The sequence below is a fragment of the Myotis yumanensis genome, unplaced genomic scaffold, assembly GCF_028538775.1.
Source record: "Myotis yumanensis isolate MYYU_CA2020_CCGP unplaced genomic scaffold, mMyoYum1.0.hap1 SCAF_8, whole genome shotgun sequence".
Taxonomy (NCBI): Eukaryota; Metazoa; Chordata; class Mammalia; order Chiroptera; family Vespertilionidae; genus Myotis; species Myotis yumanensis.
Genome location: NW_027223759.1, coordinates 73,748,479 through 73,770,988, shown reverse-complemented (window position 1 = coordinate 73,770,988; position 22,510 = coordinate 73,748,479). Strand labels below are relative to the sequence as shown.

Genomic DNA, 22,510 nt, shown 5'->3' with positions numbered 1-22,510 from the left:
TCAGATGAGAAAGGGTTTCTATACAGAGATCGTTTTGGCTCATTTTAGTACTGCTTCATTAATTATTAGCAATATAGGGTATGGAAATAGGATAGCTGTCATTCTGTCTGAATGTGTGTTTACCAGAAAAGTATGTCGACATTAGGTTTAATTCAATGTGCCCAATGTTGGCCTCCCCTTTTCATCTAGCCACACTCTCACTTATTCTCACCGAATCCAAATCACTCCTGGCACAGCCTGATCACTTTGGACTTAGGACTTTGGCAAGAGCCTCAGACTGCAATGGAGCAAGAAGTCTTCTTCTTGAGCATGAACGTGGAAGGCAGCCCAAGCCCACCCATGATTAAGTACATTCAGGTGGACTGTTCTTGCATGGCTCTGGGGGTAGGGGAGATTGTGGCTTCACCTTTTGTTAAGTATGAAATGTCATATGTCACAGAATTAAGGATGCAGAGTGATTTTTTCTCAGTGTTATGTAAGGTGATTTAATAGAGGCACATACTCCTAAAACATTTGACCATTTCCAAACATGGTAATTATTATCCTAATGCCCAGGTACACAACACCCCATGTCAGCAGCAGCCTGAAAGGGCTCCTAAGGGTGAGTGTTCTTCTATCTGCATCCTCTGTGTCTGGCTGCCAAGCCTAGCTCTCTGCTCTCCGGCCACGACATTGTGCTAATTGAACTGAGTAGGGCTCAGAGGAGAGGCAGTTTTTCTTTTTTGTTTTTGCCCCGTCACCATGTCTAAGAAAAAGTGTTTTTTCCTAAGAGATTCCTCTCTCCCACATTTGTGTTTACTTATCCCCTATTCTTGATCATTCCAAAGCCTCTGGTTTGTTAAAATCTTTTGCAACTTTGATCATTTTTCTTGAGAGCTGCCGAAAGTCCGTCATGAGAAGCAGTTTCCCTGTACCTGGTGTCCACTCTGTCTTGCATTTTATTGTGTTTTAAATATGGGGCGTTGCTGCTCTGCATGTATTCAAGCTCATGTTTACTTGTTATTCAAGATATTCTATGTCCTTCTAGAATGTTCTACACTAGACAGGCTTGGCAAATGCTACAAATGCTGTCCCTAAGCAGGGATTTTAGGATTGGCTAGGCTGGAGTTGGCTGTAAAATTGGGAAGCAGGCACATTTTTTAACAGTTTGTCTCTGGAATTCTCTCAATGTGCTCCCATATCTCATATTGTCCTTGGGCCCTGAACTCTTGAACTCCTGAAATAGTATGTTAGATAACATCAGCTTAGCAGAAAATCACATCACCTGTATTTGCAGTTTTGAAAAACTGTCTTCTTAATCAAGTACTTCAAGCAGAAATTCTTAAGTACTTTTCTAGAGAAAATATTGGCAGAACCTAATTTTTATATCTTTTCTAAATCAGCCTGTCATTTAAACATTCAATACAGAATGGAAATGTCCCTCTGTAGTGCCTTGAAAGAAAATGGATGTGATTTTAACCACAAACGTTTTGTTATACCAAACATATTTTAAAATTCTCACCTGAGAATATGCTTTCTATAGATTTTAGAGAGAGGAACGGAGAGAGAAACTTTGATGTGAGAGAGAAATATCCATCGATTTCCTCCAGTACCCACCCTGACCAGGGTTCTAACCCACAACCGATGTATGTGCCCAGATTAGGAATTGAACCCACAACATTTTGGTGTACAGGATGATGCTCCACCCGGCCAGGCCTAAACATTCATGTTAGAAAATAAAATGGTTAACTGATGTGAGTACAGCACATTCTTAAAAGAATAACTTGCTTAAGACCTATTTAAAGTAAGGTTCTAAATGGCATGCTGCCCTAACTGGTTTGGCTCAGTGGATAGAGCATCGGCCTGCAAACTCAAGGGTTCCAGGTTCGATTCTGGTCAAGGGCATGTACCTTGGTTGCGGGCACATCACCAGTGGGGAGTGTGCAGGAGGCAACTGATCGATGTTTCTCTCTCATCGATGTTTCTAACTCTCTATCCCTCTCCCTTCCTCTCTGTAAAAAAATCAATAAAAATATATTTTAAAAAATAAAATAAAATAAATGGCATGCTAATTCTTTTTAACTGAGATGCAATTAGCATGTAACACTGTAAGTTTAAGATGTACAGTGTGTTAATTTGATAAATTTATATGTTACAATTTGATTACCACCAGAGCATTATCTAACACATCTCTCTAGTCACATGACATCATTTCCTTTTTGCTTTGAGAACAGCTAAGATCTAGTCTCTTAACCACTTTGAAGTTTATAATCTATAATAATAAAAGTGTAATATGCTAATTAGACCAGACTTCCTTCTGGACAACCTTCCAGACAAAGCCGGGGCTGCGAGGGAAGCCTGGGTCCCAGGTGCCAGAGGGAAGAAGGTGCCGGCAGCTGGGGGAAGAAAGGCCTATACTTGCATGAATTTCATGCATCAGGACTCTAGTTAATTGTAATTGACTATAATCACTATGCTGTGCATGAGAGCGCCAGGACTGATTTATCTGCCAGTGGCAAATTTGTATGCTTTAGATTTTCAAGCTTTGTCCCTATATTAAATCACCAGAAAACAAATTACTTAGATCCTGACGAGATCTTACCATAGATCCCTGCAGAAAAGCATTTGTTGGATCACGATTTACATTTTCAACATGACTTAAGAGTCAAGTAAACATAGTCTCTCTGAGAAGCTTGTCTAAATCTTTTGAAATCCGTAGTCTATTTTTCTAAACCATTACTGAACAGAAAAATCACTGTGGGTTGGAGGAAAGTCAGTAGAGTAACAGTTTCCCAGGTCCTGCTCTGAAGACTGTGGCCAGTACAGCTATAGTGTATTGTTAGCAGAGGTGGTTTTTACTGGTTCTTCTGATTAGGCAAGTTGTGAACACTGCCCGAATGAAGATTCTTGGCACTGAGGCTATCATTTCCTCTGGATTTAGCTCTGGAAAGGATTTTATCTTTAGCCTCTCCTTTCCAATCTAAACAATGAACACAACCACAGTTGGCCACTCAGCAAATCCAGGAAGACCCTCCCATTTTACAGAAAAGGGGTCTAAGGCTTACAGAGATGACTTGCCCAACTTCACCACTGATGAATATAAGGGGTTAAGAGTCAATCAGGTCTGAGGTCAAATGCTGCCCTGCCATCTACTTGCTGTGGGAGAGTAAGAAAAGTATTTAACCTTTCTTGGCCTCAGTTTTAAAATCTGTCAAATGGGTATAACAATGGCAACTACCTCATAAGACTATTATATTCATATAAAATGAAAATAAATATAAATATCCTATCTCCTTGTTTGGAATATAGTAAGTGCTTGATAAATGTTAGGTGGGATTCTTTTTCCTTAGTCTCTAACACATAATTTGGTTCAAATTCAGTTGGCTTTCACCTATACCACATTGCCTTTTACAACTAAATTGTGCAAATTGCTTCTCTTTTTGTATTTATATACTGAAACTTTTTTTAAAAATATGGAATGCTTCACAAATTTACATGTTATCCTTACGCAGAAGCCATGGTAATCTTCTTTGTATCGCTCCAGTTTTAGTAGATGTGCTGCCGAAGCAAACAGTCTACTAAAACATTTAAAGTCCTATAATTTAGTTGTAATAACTCAGCTTGAAGGCGTAGTAAAAGCTGCTGTCATTGCTTCCTCTATGCAAGTCTGTTTCATTTTATTTCTAAACAACTTATTCGGCATTGCAATTTTTCTGGTGGCAAAAGGGAATATAACTCTTTACATATTTATAACTAATTTCCTAGGAATTTGTGATTCTTTAGGTCTTTATATAAATGGTTCTATTAAGGAGTGTAACCAAAAGATACACAAATCATTATGGGTAGAGCTCTAGGAATTTTCACAAAGTGAACCTCTCCATCCAATTACTACCCACGTCAAGAAATAACAGTCATTCCTTGGTATCCACGGGGATTTGTTCTAAGACCTTCCTGGGGATACCAAAATTCATGGATGCTCAAATCCCTTACATAAAATTGTGTAGTATTTGCATATAACCTGTGGACATCCTTCCATATACTTTAAAACATCTCTAGATTACTTATAATACCCAGCACAATGCAAATGCTATGCAAATAGGTATTATACTGAATTTATTAGAGAATAATGACAAGAAAAATGTCTGTACATGTTCAGCACAGATGCAACCAACCAAGGCCTAACTACACGTACACGTCAGCAACAACAGAACTTTTTTCCCAAATGTATATTTTTAAATCTGTAACTGAGGACATGCTTACCGAAAGGAGGGGAGAGGAAGAGAAAAATTGATGTGAAACAGAAACATTGACCTGTTGCCTTCTGTATGCACCCCAACTGGGGATTGAACTGCAACCCAGGTATGTGTCCTGACTGGGAATTGAACCAGTGACCTTTCAGTGCAAAGGGTGATGCTCAACCAGACTGAGTTGTGCTGGCTGGGCTGAATATTTTTGATCTGTGGTGATTCATTGAATCTGTGAATGGGAAACCTGTGGATATGGAGGGCATACTGTGCATTATCAGTATCTCAGAAACCCCTTTGTACTCCACCTCCTTCACCACCACTTCCTCCCACCATGTAGAACTACTTTTCAGTATTTGGACACTATAAGTTAGTGCTAACAGACAAAACACTTGACATAAATGGATTCTGTACTTTGAATTACTTTGTGTCTGCCTGTTTTTCTCCTCAACTTGTTTGTGAGATTCATCCATGTTGTGATATGTTGTTCATTTAAAAAATATATATTTATTGTTGAAAGTATTACATAGGTTATCTTTTTTCTCCCATTAACCACTCCCAGCCCTCTCCCACCCCCCCACCCCGCCCCCTGCTCCTGTGCCCCAGGCCCTCACCACCCCATTGTCTATGTCCATAGGTCATGCATATATGCATACAAGTTCATTTGTTGATCTCTTCCCACGCACCCTCCCCTGCCTTCCCTCTGAGGTTCAACAGTCTGTTCATGCTTCTATATCTCTGGGTCTGTTTTTGATCATCAGTGTATTTGGTTCAATAGATTCTGCATATGAGTGAGATCATGTGATACTTACCTTTCTCTGACTGGCTTATTTTGTTCAGCATAATACTCTCCAGGTCCATCCATGCTGTCGCAAATGGTAAGAGTTCTTTTTTATTACCACATAGTATTCCATTGTGTAAATGTACCATGACTTTTTTATTCACTCATCTGCTGATGGGCACTTATGCTGTTTCCAAGTCTTAGCTATTGTAAATTGCACTGCTATGAACATAGGAGTCCATATATTCTTTCTGATTAGTGTTTCAGGTTTCTTATGGTATATTCCTAGATGTGGGATGACTGGGTTAAATGGGAGTTCCATTTTTAATTTTTTGAGGAAAATTTATATTGTTTCCACAGTGGCTGCACCAGTCTGCATTCCCACCAGCAGTACATTAGGGTCCCCTTTTCTCCACAACATCACCAACATTTGTCATTGGTTGATTTGTTGATGATAGCCATTCTGACAGGTGTGAGAATTGTCATTTTGATTTGCATCTCTCAGATGATTAGTGACTTTGAGCATTTTTTCATATGCCTCTTGGCTTTCTGTATATCCACTTTGAGAAGTGTCTATTTAGGTCCTTTTTCCATTTTTTAATTGGATTGTTTGTCTTCCTTTTGTTAAGTTGCCTGAGTTCCCTATATGTTTTAGAGATTAACCCTTTATCAGATGTATCCTTGGCAAATATGTTTGCCAAGTAGGCTCTCTTGTTATTTTGATGATGATTTCTTTTGCTGTGCAGAAGCTTTTTATGTTGATGTAGTCCCATTTGTTTATTTTCTCCTTAGTTTCCATTGTCCTAGGCGATGTATTGGTAAACATATTGCTATGAGAGATGTCTGAGATTTTGGTGCCTATGGTTTCTTCTAAGACTTTTATGGTTTCACATCTTACATTTTAATGTTTTATATCCACATTGAGTTTATTCTTGTGTGTGGTATAAGTTGGTGATCTAGTTTTATTTTTTTGCATATACTTGTCCAATTTTCTCAACACCATTTATTATAGAGACTATCTCTACTCCAATGTATGCTCTTGCCTCCTTTGTCAAATATTAATTAAGCATAATTAGGCTTGGGTTGATTTCTGGATTCTCTGTTCTGTTCCATTGTTCTACATGCCTATTCTTGTGCCAATACCAGGCTTTGTGTTCAGTGGCTTTGTAGTATAACTTGATATCTGGTATTGTGATTCCTCCAGCTTTGTTCTTCCTTCTCCAGTTTGCTTCAGCTATTCAGAGTCTATTTTGGTTCCATGTAAATTTTTGGAGAGTTTGTTCTAGGTCTGTGAAATATGCCGTTAGTATTTTAGTAGGGATTACACTGAATCTATAGATTGCTTTGGGTAGTATGGATATTTTAATGATGTTGATTCTACCAATCTATGAACATGGTATATTCTTCCACATGTTTATATCTTCTCCTATCTCTTTTTCCAATGTACTGTAGTTTTCAGAGTACAGGTCTTTTACCTCCTTGGTCAAGTTTATTCCTAATAATCTTAATTTTTTTTTTTGCAATTATAAATTGGATCTTATTTTAGTTTCTCTTTCTGAGACTTCATTATTGGTGTATAAAGATGCTATGGATTTTTGAAAGTTAATTTTGTATCCTTCTACATTTCTGAATTAATTTATTAAATCTAGTAGTTTTTTGATGGGGTCTTGGGGATTTCCTTTGTACCGTATCATGTCATATGCTAATAATGAGAGTTTTGCTTCCTCCTTTCCTATTTGGATGCCTTTTATTTCTTGTCTGATCGCTATGGCTAAGACTTCCAGAACTATGTTGAATAAGAGTGGTGAAAGAGGGAATCCCTGTCTTGTTCCTATTTTTAGGGGAAATTGTTTTAGCTTTTGCCCTTTGAGTATGATGTTGACTGTAGGTTTGTCATATATGGCCTTTGTTATGAGGTGTGTTCCATCTATTCCCACTTTGTGGAGAGTTTTTATCAAAAAAGGGTGTTGGGTTTTGTCAAATGCTTTTTCTGCATTGAGTGATATGATCATGCGATTTTTGTCTTGCAGTTTGTTTATGTTATGTATCACATTTATTGATTTGTGACTATTGTGCCAGCCTTGCATCCCCAGAATAAATCCCACTTGGTCATGATGTGTAATCATTTTAATGTATGGCCAGATCCGGTTTACTAAAATTTTGTTGAGGATGTTAGTGTCTATGTTCATCAGTGATATTGGCCTATGGTTCTCTTTCTTTGTGGTGTATTTATCTGGTTTTGGAATTAGAGTGATTCTGGCCTCATCGAAAGAGTTTGGAAGTGTTCCTTCCTTTTGAATTTTTGGGGATAGTTTGAGGAATAGAGGTATTAGTTCTTCTTTGAATATTTGGTAAAACCCCTCTGTGAATCCTTCTCGACTGGGGCTTTTGTTTGCTGGAAATTTTTTTTATTACTGCTTCAATTTCATCAGCAGTTATCTGCCTATTCAGGTTTTTCTGCTTCTTCCTGATTGAGTTTTGGAAGGTTATATTTTTCTAGGTATATGTCCATTTCATCCAGGTTGTCCCATTTGTTGAAATAAAGTCATTCATAGTATTTTATTACAATTCTTTTTATTTCTGTGGTTTCAGTGGTTACTTCTCTGCTTTCATTTCTGATTTTGTTTATTTGGGTCCTCTATTTTTGTTTTCTGGTTAGCCTGGCTAGAGGACCATCAATCTTGTTTATCCTTTTAAAGAACCAGCTCTTGGTTTTATTGATCTTTTGTATTGTAGTTGTTGTTTTTTGGTCTCTCAGTCATCTATTTATTATTTCCTTCTTTTTACTTGTTCTGGTCTTTTCTTGTTGTTCTCTTTCTAATTCTTTAAGTTGTAGTTAGATAACTTATTACCAGTCTTCCTTGTAGGTTTTTGTTATTGATGTTGTTGTTTTGCTTTTTTTGAGATAGTCCTCTAGTGCATGAATTTCCCTCTCAGGACAGTTTTCATTGTGTCCCAGAGGTTTTGTATTATTGTGTGTTCATTTTCATTTGTTTTCATGGTGTTTTTTATTTCTTTGATCTCTTTGGTAACCCACTCATTTAATAGCTTGCTATTGAGCCTCCATGTGTTTGATTGTTTTTGAGAGTTTTTATTGTACCTGATTTCTAATTTCATGCCATTATGGTCTAAGAAGATGCTTGATATGATTTAAATCTTCGTGAATTTGTAGAGAGTTAGCTCATGTCCTAATATGTGGTCTGTCTTTAAACATGTCCCATGTGCACTTGAGAAGAATGTATATTCTGTAGCTTTGGGGTGGAATGTTCTGAAAATATCAATTCCATCTATTCTAGAGTGTCATTTAAGATTTCTGTTTCCTTGTTGATTTGTTGTCCAGAACAGTGGTTCTCAACCTTCTGGCCCTTTAAATACAGTTCCTCATGTTGTGACCCAACCATAAAATTATTTTCGTTGCTACTTTATAACTCTAATGTTGCTACTATTATGAATCTTAATGTAAATATCTGATATGCAGGATGGTCTTAGGCAACCCCTGTGAAAGGGTAGTTCGACCGCCAAAGGGGTTGCAACCCACAGGTTGAGAACTGCTGGTTTAGAAGATGTATCCAGTGATGTCAGTGGGTTATTAAAATCCCCTACTATGATTGTATTTCTGTAGATCTCTCCCTTGATATCCCCCAGAAGTTTAGTTTTTATATGTATTTAAATGCTCCTGTATTGGGGAGATATATTTACCAGAGTTATAGCCTTTTGTTGTATTGATCCATTTAGAATTATGAAGTGGCCTTCCTTTCTTGTTATGGCCTTCACTTTGAGGTCTATTTTTTTCAGATTTAAGTACTGCTACCCCAGCTTATTTTTTATTTCCATTTTCCTGAAAAAAGTTTTCCCATCCCTTTACTTTCAGTCTGTGTGAGTCCTTTGTTCTAACATGGGTCTCTTGTAGACAGCATGTATATGGGTCACTGTTGTTCATTTTTATTGCTTTATGTCATGTCTTTGTGAATCCTATTATCTTGTTGTATATGCCACATTTTATCCATTTCCATTGTTGATGGATGGACACTTGATTTTCCCCCCCAGTTTGGGCTATTACAAATAACACAGCTGTGACCATTATTGTACATATTTTGGTACTCAGAATTGTGTATTTCTGTTGGGTACACATCTAAGTAGAATTTCTAGCTCATAGGATAGGCATATATTCAGCTTCAGTAGATAATTGGCATTTCATTTTAATTTGTAAGTTCTTGCATGGTTCATAAATAAAGATAGTATGTAATTACAGATAATGACTTGATATATGACCTGCCTGACACCATGAAAAGAAGTATGAAAGCCATATGGATGCATTAAATGTTTGCTTCAGCACTTCTCATGTCACCTTGGAGCAGTGCCTGCTACTTACTCCCAAGCCTCATCTCTGTTTCTAAAGAGAGCAAATATGAGCACTGATTACCTCTCCTGGACTCTGTCACCTCTCTCCTAAGCAACCACCATAACCATTATCTCCTCTGTTTCTAATCTCCTCTGCCTCCCCCACCTCCCACCACACACACTCATACACACTCTACTCCTCACACAGCAGTCTCAGTAACCTCTCCAAGTCACAAATCTGTTCATACTTAAAGTCTTTCATGGGTCTCTTGTTACCTTTGGGATAAAGTGCAAACTATATAAACCTATATAATCTATAATAATGAAAGGGTAATATGCTAATCAAACCGGATGTCTTCTGGATGTCCTTCCTGACAAAGCCGGGCCAGAGGAAAGTCAGCCGGGTCCTGGGTGCCTGCTGGCAGCAGGAGGAGGAAAGCAGCCCAGGTCCCAGAAGCCAGAGGGAAGCTGGTTCTGGCAGCTGGGGGAAGGAAGGCCTACTCTTGCACAAATTTTCATGCTTTGGGCCTCTAATCTACACTAATAAAAGAGAAACATGGTAATTAGCGTACGACCGCTACCCTTTTCATTGGCTAATCAGTGAGTATATGCAAATTAACTGTCAGCCAAGATGGCGGCCGGCAGCCATGCAGCTGGAAGCGAACATGAGGCTCACTTGCTCCAGTGACTACGGACTCCACCTCACTTTCCGGCCTCTCAGTTGCAACTCTAAGCAACTATCTACTATGTTGCAAATAAGAAGATAAACAAAAGCCCAGAAACCGGCTTTCAGTCAGCTGGGCTTTAGCAACATTGTATCGATGTTTTCAGCAGCGAGGCCTCAGAGCTAAAGCTGGCCCAGAATAAAAAAAAAAAAAGAAAGAAAACAAGGAGCGGTTGGAAGCTTCAGTCACTCACTTCCGGAAAACAGCCCTCAGCCCCTCACCCAGACTGGCCAGGCACCCCAGTGGGGACCCCCACCCTGATCCAGGACACCCTTCAGGGCAAACCAGCCGGCCCCCACCCATGCACCAGGCCTCTGTTCTATATAGTAAAAGGGTAATATGCCTCCCGGCACCAGGATCAGCGTGACAGGGTGCGGCGCCCCAACCGCCCCTCCCCCCCCAAGGGCCCTGCTCTGTGTGTGACAGGGTAGAGCCATAAACTCTCCATCGGCCCTGCCCCAAGTGTGACAGTGGCGGTGCCCCAACCCCCTGATCGGCCCTGCTCTGTGGGTGATAGAGGGTGGCGCCCCAACCCCCCTCCACGGGCCTTGCTCTGTGTGTGACAGGGTAGAGCCATAACCTCCCCATTGGCCCTGCCCTGAGTGTGAAAGGGTGCAGCGGCCCAACCCCCTGATCCGCCCTGCTCTGTGTGTGACAGGGGGCGGTGCCCCAACTCCCCTATCGGCCCTACTCTGTGAGTGACAGCGGGGAGCTCCTCAACCCCCTGATCAGCCCTGCTCTGTGCGTGATAGGGTACAGAGCCCCAACACCCCTGATGGGCCCTGCTCTGTGCGTGACAGGGGACAGCACCCCAACCCCCTGATGGGCCCTGCTCTGTGAGTGACAGGGTATGGAGCCCCAACACCCCTGATGAGCCCTACTCTGTGAGTGACAGGGGGAAGCTCCCCAACCCCCTGATCGGCCCTGCTCTGTGCGTGGCAGGGGGTGGCGCCGCAACCTCCCCATCGACCCTGCCTTGAGTGTGACAGGAGGCGGTGCCCCAACCCCCCAATCAGTCTACCCTGAGCGTGACTGAGGGTGGCATTGCAACCTCCCGATCCGCCCTGCTCTGTGCATGATGGGGCGGCACCCCAACTCCCCAATTGGCCCTGCTCTGAGCCTGACCAGGGGCTGCACCTAGGGATTGGGCCTGCCCTCTGCCACCCGGGAGCAGGCCTAAGCCAGCAGGTCGTTATCTCCCGAGGGGTCCCAGACTGCAAGAGGGCACAGGATGGGTTGGGGGACGCCCCCTCCCCGCCCCCCCGCCCCAAGTGCACAAATTTTTGTGCACCGGGCCTCTAGTAATATAACAAAAGACTAATATGCAAATCGACCTAATGGCAGAATGACTGGTCGCTATGACGTGCACTGACCACCAGGGGGCAGACGCTCAATGCAGGAGCTTCCCCCTGATAGTCAGTGCACTCCCACAGGGGAAGTGCCAACATCAAGAAGCCAGGCTCACTGCTGGCGAGCACAGCGGCATTGATGGGAGCCTCTCCCACCTCTGCAGCAGTGCTAAGGATGTCTGATGGCTTAGGTCCGCTCCCCAGACTAAGCTGTCAGTCAGACATCCCCCGAGGGCTCCCGGACTGTGAGAGGGCAGAGGCCAGGCTAAGGGACTCCCATCACCCTAGTGCACAAATTTCGTGCACCTGGCCTCTAGTGTATTTTATAAGAGATTTCATGACCTGGTTCTGGCCACACTTCTTTAAGCTCAGTCAGCAAAGCCCTCAAGCCAGGGAACCTGCTGCTGAGCCCGGAGACAGTGCTTCTTTTATCTTTCTAGCCCTCACACAGGCCTTCTCATAAAGAATGATAATTTCACTTTCACTGGATGATCATATAAATCAATTGATTCGTGTCCAATTTGGAGTCTTTTAACAGAAACTGCCTTTCAATTTACAATTCTCCAAGCATTCTTTAATGAAATTAGATATTTGGATTTATTCTAATGCCCTTTCTCTGGAAGCTACTTAGCAAATTCCTTCTACATTGGATTAAAATCATGCTCCCCTGTCATTTAAGTAAAGACAGCCCAAGGCAGATTGAAGTTGTTGCTTTCCTCCCTGAAGAGAAATCTCTTTCTCTTAGATAACAAGGTAACTGTGCTTATCTCCTGCGCTGATGGCAAGTATGGAACCAATTGTAACGTCTGCTTTCAAAGAATGTTACAAATCAGCAGGATTGTACAAAGCCAACTTCCACCCTAATAGACACAATCTTGTCACCCTTAGACCTGAAGGTAAATTAATTTGAGCAGTGGTATAAGGAGAGAAGTTTGACTTCAGCTTACCCTTGAAATCACTCTTTTAATTGGGGCCAGCAGGGACCATGTGTCATTAACTAGAATGACCAACAGTGACATTGTTGTTGTATTGCTCTGTTTTTGGAGCAAGGAAATACAACTAAATTGAAGTTATTATTGATCTAAAATTGTATTTTTTGTTTATTTAAAAGGACATGTGAACTGCATACTGTATTTATATTTTTTAAACTTTTAATGTGTCTTTTCTGATCACCTATTTAATAGTATACTTTGCCCCTCCCTAACCCACTCCTCCCTTTTACCTTTCCTTGCTCTCCTTTTTCTATTGTATGATTTTCTCATTTATTTTTAGTTTCAATTTTTGCCTGTCTCTCTTTGCCACCCTCCTGGCTCCCAAAGAGCACGTTGGAAGCTGGTAATGGTGTTATCTTAGGTTGGGTTTTCCTGGAAGCAGAGCCCCAGCCATTCCCACCCGGGGCAAGCCCCGACCGCCCCAGTGTCTGTGTCCATTGCATATGCTAATATGCATGCATACAAGTCCTTTGGTTGCTCTCTAACCCCTTAGTTCCCCTGCCATTTGTCTCTGTATCTATTCTTGTTCATCAAATTATGTTGATCATTATATCCCACTTATGAGTGAGATCATGTGATATTTATCTTTCTCCAACTGGCTTATTTCGCTTAGCATAATGCTCTCCAGGTCCATCCATGCTGTTGCAAATGATAAAAGTTCCTTCTTTTTATAGCAGGGTAGTATTCCACTGTGTAGATGTATCACAGTTTTTTAATCCACTCATCTGTTTCTGCTAATGGGCACTTAGGCTGTTTCCAAATCTTAGCTATTGTAAATTGCACTGCTATGAACATAGGGGTACAAACTTTTATTTTTTAAACTTCATGATACACATAGAAATCTATAATGTTTGTCTGGCAAATTGGGATGTGCATTCAAACCTGATTTTGGCATGAGTGAATGGTCTGAGACACCAGACTCTGAATTCATAACATCCACGTCTCAGGCACGCCTAAAATCCACTTATGAGACATGGGTGTGGTAGGCAGTATTTCTTAACTTTAATGTGCATATGAATCACGTGACAGATCCTCCTAAAAATGCAGACTCTATGAGTGAGTAGTTCTGGGGGAATGGGAATAGCAGTCTTAACAAGTTCCCAGATGGTACCAGAGTGACCGGTCCACAGAGTCTATTTTGAAATGCTGCTGTATGCCAGCTGGGGGAGCCTTTTCCTACACCGATGGTGGTGTGCCTGTTGAGGAGTGAACCAAAGCGTCTACATGAATGTCAAAATGAAGACATTTTACTCTTTTTGACATCTAATTTGATAGAAGCATCTCTAGTTTTAAGTAACATTTTGAGCCTTATATTGAGATAGAAAAGTTAAGCAATGTTTTAAATTGAATATCAGAAAGTTTCTTTTATGTTAAGAAAGATGACCAAATCCTTTCCTTCCGAGGATATGAATTGCCTTGACTAGAGCTCTTCCATGATGCTTCTTTTTCATTTGGGGGTTATCATTCTATTTTGCAAGTTATTTGGCATAACCATCCTTCCACTGCCTCATTCCATATGCTAAATAAGTGGACTTCAAATGAGGTAAGCGATACACTCATGTACCCTGTGTCTCCTGTTTCCTAGTTCTATGTAGCCCATGCAAGCCTTTCTCTAGTATTTCACCAGTGACTTAAAGGCATACTGGAATTATGCACATATAGGTGTGGGTTCTTAACAACACTAATGAAGAAAGGCATGTGTAATATCTCCTCTGCATTCCTCCAGAATGTTTCTAAAAAAATGGTGATTTTTCTGCATGTGGTGATTAAAGCCATCCATGTCTACATGAATCTGAAATAAGAAATTCAATAAATTTCAGGGGAAATAATCCATAAAATTGGAACGTTTGGTGACATGAATATGAACCTGTGTGGACATACTCACCCCCCACCTTCCTCCAAATTGTAAACTTTAGAATTGGCATTTTTATATTTAGGAAACCAAACCATAAGCATAACTAAACAAAATACTGAATAATTATGGAGAAGCAATCGGTCTAGAAACTGACTAAAAAAGTGCTTTAGAATGTAAAAATGAAATATGAACGTTTTTAACTTAATATATGATCCTCCTTGCATGAGCCATTGCCTGTCATTTGAAATGCTCATTATTCAAAAGTACTGGAAAATCTTCTCTGGCTTATTACTTAATTAAAAGTAAGTTATGATCATTTTCAATCTTTATATAATTTATATCATTTGTAAGTCATGAATTTCTCATAATCCAATTGGCCTTCATCATTTAAAAAAGTATGACTGTGCTTCAGTACAGTCGCTGCATCCTTTCCACTCTAACAGATGTTAGGAAAGAAACTATCACAGCTGGTGAAAATTGATATTGGAAAGTATAAAACATGGCAGCGGGAAGATTGTGTGTACTTAATGCCCTTCATTCTTGAAAACTTTAAACTCTTTTCACAGTAAGGCCAGGGGTTTCATTGTCTGCTTGGCAATGGGCAGATGACAACGTTCTGCTCTATTTTGCTTTATGATGAACCTGACAGGACTGTGTTTCTCTAATGAGTTTGTAAGAGATGCTTCGATGCTAACACATTAGCTGCAGCCTTTAGATTGCCACGAGGAAGGAACAGGTAGTTTAAACAACTTGCTAAAATTATCACCATTGCAGTGAACAAAGCACTAATGTATATGGTTAGATTGGGGAGAAAACATACAATTAATTTACACTTTATTACTAAGTATAAATTTTAATTAATTCTGATTAACTACTTTATAGCCCATCTAGAATACCATATAAGGCATTATAGAAAGGCTATGAAAGGAGTCATAATCAAGAGATGATACTTTATTGGCACAGAAACAGAAGAGTTTCATGCCCAATGCCTAGATTGCTCAGAAGGGTTCAAGCGTCACTTGCCCAGTGGCTGTTACTGAATTACTGCCCCGGAATCAATATGGTGAGTGGACTGACTCACTTAAGTACAAAGCTCATACTAAAGTTTAATTCCTCCACAGACCAGGTAGATTGTCCTAATCTACATGTACATACTTTATAACTTGCTGTAGTCAAGTCATCATGCAAAAGGATAAATAGATTTCTTTTTTTTTTAAATATTTTTTATTGATTTTTTACAGAGAGGAAGGGAGAGAGATAGAGAGTCAGAAACATCAATGGGAGAGAAACATCGATCAGCCGCCTCCTGCACATCCCCCACTGGGGATGTGCCCGCAACCCAGGTACATGCCCTTGACCGGAATCGAACCTGAGACCTTTCAGTCCGCAGGCCGATGCTCTATCCACTGAGCCAAACCGGTTTCGGCATAAATAGATTTCTTGATAAGAATAAGATAAAGGGGACTGACTAGGTGAAACTTAATAGGTAAGCTCCAAATCTTTCCCATAGATGCAAAAAACAAAACAAAACAAAAAAACATTTGAAAGCATGAATGCTGTTGAGATAATGTATTCAATGAACCTAAATAATGCCTGGTGTGTATTAGGAATTCTATAAGTAATAGCTGTTATTATTGATATCATTATTAATCATGATGCTGTTACCGGAGAAAGATCGGTCTGGAAATAGGTTCTTACAGTGTTGCAGGAAAAGCATCTCAGGGACACTCATGAAAGAGGATTTGGTAATGGTGGTAAGATTTATTAGAGCCCCTTTGAAAAGGCTGCTGTACTCCAGGACGTGGTTCCCAGTGGGTCAGGTAGCAGAAGCTGGTCGACCTTATCTGTTGATCTGTCTCCATACTCCATGCCTGATGTCTCATCCACAGTGGTTCAGCTCCAACTGGCTGTGGAAGAAGTCTAGAATCCAGGGCCACAGGCCCGCACTTGTGCAAACCAGGCCAAGAAGGGTCAGGCCCAAAGCTGCAATGCCATCACCCCTGGCTCCCAAGGCTCCGATAGTCCAGCTCAGCCTCTGCTCAGAGTTGGCATCAAATTCTTAGCTGTGTGATCTTGGGCGAGTTACTTAACTTCTCTGTGCCATATTCCCCATCTTTACATCTGCTGCCAAGGCTTGATGGTGCCCAGTTGCCACCCAGAGAGGAGCCTTTGTTCAGTGTTAATTATATTGCCTTGGGTTTGGAAAAGGGCGGACCTTCATTCAAACTATCCAATCTCTTTACTGGATTTTCCTGGGGCTATGCTAGTGCTCTCCCCCTATCTAATACCTTTCCTGGATTTCCTGGGGTTTTGTGCCCTTATCCTATTTGGTCTTTTCCCCAGATTTTCCCAGGGGAGTCTCCTCCACCTCTATGCTCCCCTTTTGGCTCCTGTTGTACATGCCTTCTAGTTCTGCTTCCTCATCTGGCTTCTATTGCGCATGCACTTAGGAAAAGGACTTCTGCTCCATCTTCTTCCTCCCACAGTTAATCTGATGGACAGCGGAGTGACTATAAAAAGCTGCTTCTCCACCTTAATCAGGCTGGTTTCATTGCCTGCCTTCCTTTTGTTAATAACTCACTGCCTACGGTGACAGTGCTGGCGAGGATTCTGGGAGGTCTTTGGAAACACCACCACATTACCAAATGTTTTGCAGTCCAGATGTTGGCAAGCTCTCTACTGACTGCAGAGTGCGTAATTTGGACTGTATGCTGCCAGGTGTTAATGTTTTTGTTTGTTTGGTTTTTTAGTTGTCAAGATGTTTAAAATAGGAATTTTTGCATTAAAATTGGATTTTAATATCAGAATGTCTGACAAGTTTCAGGTGAATCTGAAAATGCCAGTGTAATGGCCATCTTCCTTCCCTCTCCCCATAGTCTCTCCTACACCCATCTAAGCAACAGTAGCCAGGTTCATGCCTTAATATGTGTGAACTAGAGTGAGAATACAAATAAATACCTACATTTCATAAGATTCTATAAGAAAACTCAAAAAACTACTGTATTGTGTAAAGTAGGTTTGATCTCCTACCTTAACAAATATACCTTCCTAACAATCCAGAAGGTTAATTTCAACTGTGGGATGCTCCAAGCTCGGAGGTGGAAGGTGGTGCTGCAGGGCGAGCCAGTCTCCAGCCTGTGCTATGAGCTCCTGCTCTTCCAGCCCGACCCTGTCCCTGTCCCAGACCCCCGTCTATGTGCACAAGCTCTGTCTGCTGCAGACACACCCCCATACCCAGTCTGCAGGCCTAGGTTACTCACCTGGGTTGGGGGTGCAGTCCTACCTCTCAGGACAGAGTAGGGAAGAGCCATGGAAGCAGCTCGGAATTGTGGGGCCCAGGTTTGTAGGATGCGGTCTGATAGACTCGGCAGAGAACAGGCTGCTGCTGCACATGGCCCCTTGACTCTGCAGGTTACTCACCCGTAGGGAAGGGGTGCAGCTAGAGGCCGCCCAGAGAGGGTTTCTCTGTTCTGGGGGTGGGGTGGAGGGTGGGGTAAGACAGAGGCAGTCCTGTCCATGACCATTTATATTGAGACTTGTACTATTACTTTCTTAGGGTAGCTTTAAAATTAAAGCATTAATCTTAGGGTAGCTTTAAGATTAAAGCATTATTCTTAGAATTTTATCAAAAATGATAACACGAATGATGAAAAAATAATGTGGAGAGTTTCAAGAAAATAGAAAGGGCTTAATCCTTAGATAGAGATTATTTTACTTATTTATGTCACATACTTAGAATCTGCAAATGTTTAAGTTTGAAGCCCTTGTTTAGTCATCTTTCTCCTGTCCATCTTATGGTGGCTTATTTGTGGTACAAAGGGGGTATTCATAAATATTAATTGCTGGTCTTAATCCCAGAGTGGGAGAATTGTGGGGCACTTAGTACATTATTTCAGTGGAAATAGGAAAGAATTTGGGAGAGTTTCTTTTAGGCAAGTGCCCTTAAAACAGTGATTATCAAGTTTTCTGGTTTTCAGGGTACTTTACTCTCTTAAAAATTCACAAGCGTTCAAAAGAGCTTTTGTTTTTTGGGAGGGTTATTTACTATACTAAAATTTAAAGTGAGAAATTGAAAAAGAATTTATTCATTTTTTGAAAGTATGTAATTATATTTAAATCCTTTACATGCAAACATTAATATTTTTATGCAAAATAACATATTCTAAAAGAAAAAGATCGTTTTAAAAAGTGGCATTGCTTTACATTTTACTTTTTTTTTTTTAATATCCGGCATCATAGAGGATAGCTGAATTCTCACATCTGCTCCTGCACTCAATCTTTTACAATGGGTTATTTCAGTGAAGTATAGGAAGAAATTCCAGTCTTACACAGATATATGGCAGAAAAAGGAGGAGTATTTCAGTAGTTGTTTTTCAATAACCTTGGACAGTCTTTGAAATTGTACCAAAACTTGACAAGTTGTAGTTTTTCAAAGTTTGGTTGCAATGTGGAATCTGAAATCATAATAATGTACTTTTATACTCAATTACAGGAAAATCCACTGGACTCTTTGGTGCTTTGAATATGTCATTAATCCATACATTGTTTTGTAACTTCATGCATTGATCATTTGGAATACACTTGTTGAATGCATTAAATGTTAACATTTCACTACATAGTATCAAAAATTTCTACTCATTAATATCACCACTAATCAGAAAAGTCTTTAAGTATTGGGAGGCTCTCAAACTTATGGCGGGCAAATACAAGGGTTATTTTTTTTATTTAACTTTTAATTTTTGCTTGACACTTGAGTTTTATCATTATAAACAAATACTATTCATGTTTTACTTGTGTTAAGTGACAGACTCACTTAATTTTTTGAAAAATTATCTGCTACATATTGAAGTCTGTATAATTATTGTTTGTCTATAAGATGTTATTTTAAGTAAAATGTTCCATGATCGAAGGAGCTAGTGTTGTAACGCAGTTGCACCAGTGTCTTACCGGGTGAGAACCATCAAACTTCAGGTTACAGTAGAAGTGTTTTGAGGGAAGCCATGCAGCATAGCATAAAGATCTATAACCTAGTGCACAGTGGTGAGGAATACAATGACTGCTCGGACAATGGTGTGCCATCCTTGATTCATGTTAAGTACCAGAGGTTTTACCCACCAGTGCTTTGACATCATCATTACAAATGTCATCTGTGTTTTTTAAGCCAGTAATATGTCACTATCATGAAAATAGTTTGGATTATAGACCCTCTGTGTGTACGACAAGGACTTCCTAGGTGTCCACAAACCATACTTTGAAAACGACTACCACCTCTGGAAAAGGGGTGGGGGAGAGGTAGTGGAGAAAAAATAAATGAAACTGCGTTTTCTCCTTAGATTTCTTACTTTCTTATAATTCCAAATAGAGAAACTTTAAGGGTGTTGTTCTTTTTTTTAAGAATGCTACTTAACCTCTTTTCAAGACATTACAAGTCTACAAGTCTTTCTGCTCCTCACTTTCAGAAAGCTGTTCTCACTGATAACCAAAATTCCTTCCTCCTGAACTTTAAGTTCACTGTGTTGGTAGATATTTTTACCATGCTAATTATAATTCCTCTTGGTAAATACTGCTCTGGAGTTGTTACTCAGTCTTCTATTTCTTGGAAATGTCCAGGTTTTCCTAAAACTTAGTTGTGTGCCATTACCCAGTCTCCGCCTGGAGTCTTTCCTGTTTATGTCAGTGTCATTTAAGTCGTCAGACCTGGAGGAAGGAAATGAACTGGTTTCCGGTTTTACCTGTCAAAGTCTATGCCCTTGGATCTACCTTTTCTTTGTCTTTTGCTAGCTTAACCAGTGGCACTCTTTTCAACTTCCAAGAGAGAGACCACACAGACAAATGGACTTGACCAGGATGCATGGAATGCCAGATATTTCACAAGAATGTGTTCTTTTGTTTGCCCCTCCAAGCTTTGTGTTCCTCTCCCAACTCTAGAGCTTAACACAGACACCTTAGGTGACAATCAGAATTTTAGCATCAGTGTACTTTCTTGGTCCATCTTTTTGTCTAAGTAGTGAGCCTCTCCATCATTGTCTTAGGACACAGTTATAATGCCCTAGGCATTGAATCCAGTAGATATGTCTTAAGATTTGTAGTCATTTCATTAGTGTTTGATCTTTGACAAGATTAAACTTATAGAATCCTGACATCCTCATCATAAATGGTGATATCTACGGTCTGGTTTAGTAGATAGAGCGTAGGCCTGCAGATTAAAGGGTCCCAGGTTCGATTCCTGTCAAGGGCATGTACCTCGGTTGCAGGCTTCTGGCCTTAGTTGGGGTGCATGCAGGAGGCAATCAATCGATGTGTCTCTCTCACATGGATGTTTCTCTGTCTCTCCCTCTCCCTCCCACTCTCTCTAAAAATCAATGGAAAAATATACTCAGGTGAGGGTTAAAACAAGCAAACAAAAAACAAATGGTGATAATAATATCTACATTATTGAATTAGCACATGATAAAATAATACACAAAAATCATGTACTGCAGTCTATGGCTATATTAAGACTCAAATGATAGTAAATAAGTAATTCTAAGGACTTATATTCCATTTCTACTACCTTTTCTCTTAGCTCTTTGTAATTCTGGCCAACTGTAAGTCTCTTGTGTATTTTTTTTCAGAGACTCTATTAAAATCTTTTTCAGACAGGCCAGTGTCCTCTTTGTGCTTGAGTGATGTCATCCACTCTCCATGTGTGTTTTTAACAGTCCTATTGGAGTCTTAGTTCACAGGTATTTAGATATACATTCAATGCTAAGGTCTTAGACTTACTGTTTTTGAAATACCTTTGGGATGCTCTTTAACATTTGGAATAAGAATACAATATTAGACTAGCATTAGTAATTCTACAAAAAAATGCTCAAGATATTCTTGTATGTGCAATTTAAAATCATATTTATTATCTTAATGTTTACCAAAAAATTGTGCCCATGTTCTCTTATAAAGTTTTCAAAGACTCATTTTGATTAACAGTACAATATGCTAACTTAAAATATCAAAACAAGACCTTTACCATTGTCCTTGTGTAGGTCTCATCAAATTCTGCAATTCATTAAAAAAACTAGCTGTAATAGATTACTGTATTAAATTTACATGTAGAGTGTTCTACATAGTGAGCAATTACTCTGAAGTTATATCTCTCATGAGAAAAGATCAGAATTTTCACTTTTGATTAAGCTAAATTGCAATTCTCAAGAACTTTCCAATTAATTATAATTCAAATAGAGTTTTTCATTAGTGTTCAGAAGTGGCTAAATTTAAGTGCATTAATAAATTAACAAGATCAAAATTTTAATCATGTGAAGGACAATGGGAAGTATCTTTATTTTTACAGAGACAACTTTGTAAAGATCATCCTAATTTTGAAAAAAAATTTTTTTTTCTCCCAGAAGTTCTATGTATACAACTCTTAGTTACCTCTCAAAATACTAAGGCTTTTTTTAATGCCACAATTATTGCAGGTCATATAGAAATACCGATGTTTGATGTTTTAGCTTTATATCTGTAATGGTAGAAAAGGCTCAAAATTGAATTAATATGAATAACAAATTCTGTAAGATTACATTTAAAAAGATATCACCTAAATTTAAATAAAAAATAACTCTAGGAATCAGGGTCAGCAAGCTTCTTCTGTAAAAGATTCAGATACTAAATATTTTAGGCTTCACGGGTCATATGACCTCTGCCAGTACTACTCATCTCTGCTGTTGTATGGCAAAGTCATAAGCAATAAGTAAGTAAATTAGCATCTCTGGGCCCCCCAAAAATCTTTATTTATACAAACTGTGGACTGGATTTGGCCTATAGGCTGTAGTTTGCCAAACCTAAAGCCTCCTAAATAAGAACAGTTTATTTTAGAATGTGTGAGATAGAGACAATCCTATATAATAAAAGGCTAATATGCAAATTGTCCCCTGGACTGGGAGTTCAACCTGGGAACAGAGCCAGCCTGCCAACGGCCCATGGCCCCACCCAATCGGCCCTGATTGGGGCAGGCCAGCCAGATTGCATGAATTTGGTGCACAAATTCATGCACCAGGCCTCTAGTATTTAATATCAGAGATCTCAGCCCTGGCTGGGTGACTCAGTTGGTTGTAGCATCATGCTGTGCACCAAAAGATTGCAGGTTCAATTCCCGGTCGGGTCACATACCTAGGTTGTGGTTTTAATCCCTGGTCAGGGTACATATGGGAAGCCACTGATCAATGTTTCTCCTCTCTCTCTCTCTCTCTTTCTCTCTTTTTCTTCCTC

At 39.9% G+C, this 22,510-nt stretch overlaps 1 protein-coding gene and 1 non-coding gene across 2 annotated transcripts in view; one reads left to right on the top strand and one right to left on the bottom strand.

Moving 5' to 3' along the window:
• The window catches only part of THSD7B (thrombospondin type 1 domain containing 7B), an 838,394-nt gene that overhangs the window by 629,653 nt on the left and 186,231 nt on the right, over window positions 1-22,510 (top strand). The gene's annotated exons all lie outside the window — the stretch shown is intronic.
• LOC139015857 (U6 spliceosomal RNA) lies at window positions 3,447-3,551 on the bottom strand. The gene has a single exon (XR_011472512.1). It is a non-coding gene; the product is annotated as a U6 spliceosomal RNA (small nuclear RNA).